Here is a 6,000-nt window from a genome sequence, read left to right on the forward strand (position 1 = left end):
AATATTAAAGTTAATTAAGATTAATATATTATTCTGATTACGTTATTAAGATATTATTAAAATAACAACATTAAGATTTAAAGAATCTTAAACATTTTAACCAACTCTTTAAAATCCTTTGCTACTTTTCCAGTGATTTCCCAACTTGAAATATTTTTATTCACAATATTTTCATTTGAAAATTGCAGACAGCTTGAAAATTAATGAAATAAGGAAATTTTCTATGTCGAATTAAAAATGTTAAATTCCCGACCGAACGGAAACTGAAATATAAGAATAATTTGCTGGTTATATATAAATAACTGTTTGAACGAATTTAATCATCGAATCAAAATCTAACCAAATGTATAAATATTGAATGGAAATTAAAATAATTGCAATTCCGAATAATTAATAATGTTTTTAGGGAAAAGCAAACAGCGATACTTCTCTAAACTGATAAAATATTCAGAAATTCTGCGTTATATAGATGAATAACATTTAAATGTGTTTAAATAAAGAATATAATTAGGCGTTGTTTAAAACAATTTCTCTCCAGTTCTCGAAGAAATGGAACATTCATACATAAGTAATACAATTATAATAAACCTCTCATGATTAATTCAAGAATAGCTTTATTTTTTCTCACCACAGACATTAACAGAATTTGTAAAACAATAACGAGTCTTGGTGCATTTAAGTATTAAATTATATTATTTCTTGGTAATTTTTTAAAAAGCACCCTGTTTGTGAAAAAAAAATGCATTTTAAGTCTTTAGAACTCTTTTTATTTCGAACATCATAAATACATAATATTAAAAGGAAATTAAGAAATTATTAAAAAAATCAAATGTGTTCTTTATTGCTTGCATAAAAGACTAACCTTTTGATTCAAATGCTAACGTCTAATGAGTTATAAAACTTTCAGCGCAAATGAACACGTTCTATATCTGAATTCAGAGAAAAATATTTTCTAGTTTGCATCATTAATATAAAAATACAAAAATATGTTTATAAAAATCTTATCTTTAAATCTAAATCTAATCTAATCTATCTAATCATTAAATCTAATCTAATCTATCTAATCTTTAAATCTAATCTAATCTATCTAAAATCTTTAATGTATTCAATTTGCAATACTTGTTTCGAATTTGAAGTTGTGGTTGAGATTTTACCTGTAGTATACTTGACTTAATGAATGTATATCGATTTTAAAAAGCGACATTCACAAACTTTCATGTAAATAACGTAGATTTCAGTATCACTAAATACGTAGATAACGTACATTTTCACACACACACACACACACACACACACACACACACACACACACACACACACACACACACACACACACACACACACACACACACACACACACACACAAAGTTTAACGTCAACTTCCAGCAATACGCGCGCTTCCTTCGCTTTAAATACCTCGATTTCAATACTAATAATTCGTTTTTATTGAATACTTTGTATCTAAGAAATGATTTAGCGTTCTGTGAAAAAAAGAAACATTTAGGTTTTCAGATGGACTTAGATTCATTAAGATTTGAAATAGGATATCTGAAAAGGATTCTGATAAGATTCTTATCAGATAAGATCATCAGATTCTTATCATAAGATAATCTTATGGTAAGATCATCATAGATAATCTTATCAAATCTTATCAGATAGGAATCTGATAAGATTTGAATAGGATTTATCTGCATTTGAAAAATATAAATGCTCTTGAGCTGCAAAAGCTGCAATTTAACTTAATAATTTTAATTTTAATTTTTTATAATTTTAACTTAAGATAAATATTTATTCTTCATATCAAAATTGAGCGATAAAAAATATTCTGTATGTAGCATATGTAGAAAATTTAATTTAGTGTATTAGCAATTTACTAAACTTTGTATTGAATTTATACTTTTGTTTTGATGCAAACATACTTTTTAGATATTTCATAATTTTACTAAAATTGGCGATGTGGAAAACTCCATGGCGACACAACTAATTAAAAAAACTGAATTTGATATTTAACGAAAACAGAATTTGAGCAACTGTTTATTTCAAAAAGTCGTATGTCAAAACCACCAGATAACAAAATATGTCGCTATTTTCAAAGAACAGTTTATTAGTTGCTTATGTTGGAGTCAAATATTCCATTTTAAAGGCATTTTCGAGTATTTAGTGAAACTTTATAAGTATGTGAATGAAAATGTTTTAGATTCGAAAAGCACTTCAGTATTAAAACTTATTTTTATTTTAAATAATTGTCCCTTTATTTAAAATAAAAATAATTTTATTATTAAAAATAAAACTTATTTTTATTTTTAATAATAAAATGAATTTAAATAATTCATTTTATTTTAAATAAAATAAAATGAATAAAAATGCATCTATACATCTATGTTCAGTCAAGCTGTGCAATTAAATGATGTATTAACAGCAGGGAACATAAAAAATTAGTAGTTCTACGAAAACATATCACATAAATTCGTTAAGAATAATTAGAATGACAATATATGTTATAATCATAATATTACATATATAAAAATAATTGTAACCATAATAATACATACATAAAAATATGCATTTTAAGGTGGAAAAAAATTGTTTTAACCACTTTATATAAAACATTTTGAGAAAACGATAGTCTTTAGATATCAAACGGTGGTTTTTGGAGAAAATTGATATTATTATTTGATACATAAATCAAAATCTGAAGATGGGAATTGTATATTGTCTGAATTTTGATGTAAGCTGAATTTTACAACCAAGTTCTAGATATCCCATGTTATTTTATAGCTACAATGAATATTTCATTTTAAAAATAGTAAATTGAAAAGTATTTTAAATGTAATTCGATTAAAACAGCAATAGTTAGAAGTATATCAATTTAATACTAACTACAATAGAAATAAAAATTTAAATTGAAACAAATTGTGTTATATTGTATTTTTAAGAAAGAAATGAGCATGTAAAAAACGCGATACATGAAACTAACTTTTAAAATATTTTATTTCCGAACCAAAGATAGCAAAATATCTTTAGTTGAAAAAAAGATAAAAACAATTAAACTGAAAATAAAATGTTTCTAAATATGAATTGACTGTTTTACCTTTGCATTGAATAATGGTTTATTTTATATGTATACGCAATCGATAAATCACAACGGCTTTAAAAGCAAATATTCTTTGTGAGTTGTTGAAAATTATTTGATGATAATAATATCTGCCATTTGTTGTAATTCTTTTCTTTTACAAATTTCAGTTTCAATTGAAACTATGTAATGCATTGATATAATCGAATTTGCATATTTTGCTATTTCAGTGGAACGAATAAATAGCTATCAGTAAAAGAACGTCCAACATATGCTTGGTAAAATATGATAATAATACATTATGACTGATTATATCGAGCCTTATAAAGTCTCTTTTGTTTTGTTTTTAAGAAAATTAAATTATTAAAATCTATTTATATTTTTATAGAATCGTTTCAATCAATGTGATTAAGGAAATATGTAAAGTCAATAGAGATAAATTTTTCATGTGTAAATAGTTGTTAAATAAAAAGGTAAATTTTGACTTTTGTAAAAAAAAAAAGAGTGAAAGACAATATTTCATATGCTTCAAACTTTTATATTTAAAAATGCAAATCAATGATTTATTTAAAATATAATACTTTAACTATATAAAGCACTTTCCTTTTCCTGACCTTCAACAAACTACTTCTCTTACAGTCTGTAAACTGTAAATTACCAAATCAATTTAGTGTTGTATTAGCATAACTTGCCCTTACTTAAAACAACTACAAGAACCTAAAATTAGTAAATCAATACATGGTAATGGCTGTCTGAAGGGTCACAAATGTAATTTATTTTCAACTCCTACTTCACAATATTAGTTACTGGTATAGTTACAGTGATTTATTGCTTTTCTGACAAGTAATATTTAAAAATTATATAATTTCATTCCACTCTGCGTAGTGAAATTATTCTAGGAGTGGAAAAAATACATAGAATTATCATGTATTATGTGAACAAACTGCTATGTATATAAAGTGTTCTGTAACCGTTTATGAGATATTTAAATATAAAAATCGTTCAACTATAGTTGTCTAATTAAACCTTTCCAATCGGAAATTGATAAAGTTTGCAAGTTTTATAATTGATAACAAAATAAATATTAAAAGACGTAAAATGAATAACTGAATGAATAACATTAATGCAAGAATTAATAGAATGAATAGCGTGAAATGAATAACATTAAAGGTAAATTATTTCATATTAATGAGGCAGAAATATAGGCAGTGCACATTTTGTTAATGATTGCTCAAGCTCCTGTAGTGCTATATCAGTTTCTCGCCTTATATGTTTTTAATTTTTCATTATTACCTTTGTTTTACTTTAATTATTTTCATTTGAATTTTTTCATTATTATTTTCTCGATCTAATCCACATTATCGAACTGTGTGCTCTTATGACTATCTGTACTAATTACAATAAGACATATCAAAATAGTAATGACTATTTATACGAATTGTTGTAACGTGTACCAAACTCCGCTAGGAATGTATATGCTATGTATAACAAAGTGTATCAAAATACTTATGTCAACATAAATGAGAGAGTAAAATGAAAAAAATTTTTCAATATGAATTTTTTCAACTTTCCTCAGTAATTGGGATTAATTTTAGAGAAGAAAGATTAAATTTAAAACCAACAATAAATAATTGATTTATTCAAGCTATACTTCACCGGAAGGTTAATATTAAAAAAATTTAAATTTTAATTGTATATCTCTTGTAGTTATTGTTCATGCTAACACTAATTGCTGCTCTACTAATGAACTGCATTCATTGCATTAATGTTATAAGATAAATACTCTAATAATACAATTCATGTAGCTTTACTTTTAAGATATTTTTTCATGATATACGTGTCCTCTACTTTTAAGGTTTTTAAAATAATTTTTAGTGCATATTAGAGCTGTATTATATTTCTGTACCAGTGGTCATTCCAATAACTGAGTTGTTTGATGGGCATGATTCAGAAATTTTATTAAATTCTAAGTATTTTCAGAAATTTACACTATATAAGATCATTTATAATATTTTGTATTAAACATAGCTTGATTACAATTTCCTTTACATATATAAATAAATAATAATATTACTTTTATTTTCCTTAATATGATGCTTGAAATTTTCCATTCACTTTTAAAATTTTACTATCAATAACAATATCGAAGAGATAAATATACTTTATAATTTCGAAAAATTGTAATTAAAAATTGCTATGATTGAATTAAATGATGATAGTTGAATCCTACATAAGTTACTCCTTATTTTATCATTGTGAATATAGAAATAATAAGACCAATTATAAAAAGAATTATAATATGGATAATAAAATCGTATTCAGTAATTAAGATTCACCATCAGGAATGAACTAGATTCCACATCACATTCGTTGTCCAGAACTTCAACATTAAGGAAAAAAGCAAAATCTTGCTCTATCAGGAATTTTATACGCTTTTTATTAGATATAAAATATTCAGCAACGAATAATTAAAAGTTGAATCCAGCATGTGATAATACCTTCAATGAAAGAGTCCTTTTCCAGAAAATAAAATGTAGAATAGTATTCTTTCAGGTGTAGGCCATTGTTTATGGTAAGTAGATATAAATATTGTCATCTACTCTGATGATTTCATTAAAAGATGAATCCAGCATGTAATAACACCTTCAGTGAGTGTTTCTTCCGGAAATAAAACGTACAATAATATTTCTCCAGATGTAGGTCGACGTTTGGGGTAAGTATAATCATTCATCCTGATGATTTCATTAAAAGTGGAATCCAGTATGTAATAGCATCTTCAGGGTAAGTGTTCTATTCCAGAAATCAAACATACAATAGTATTTCTCCAGATGTAGGTCGATGTTAAAGGTAAGTAGATACATGAATAATCATTCACCCTGATGATTTCATTAAAAGTATAATCGAACATGAAATAACATCTTCAGGGT

Source organism: Argiope bruennichi, chromosome X2 (assembly GCF_947563725.1).
Source record: "Argiope bruennichi chromosome X2, qqArgBrue1.1, whole genome shotgun sequence".
NCBI lineage: Eukaryota > Metazoa > Arthropoda > Arachnida > Araneae > Araneidae > Argiope > Argiope bruennichi.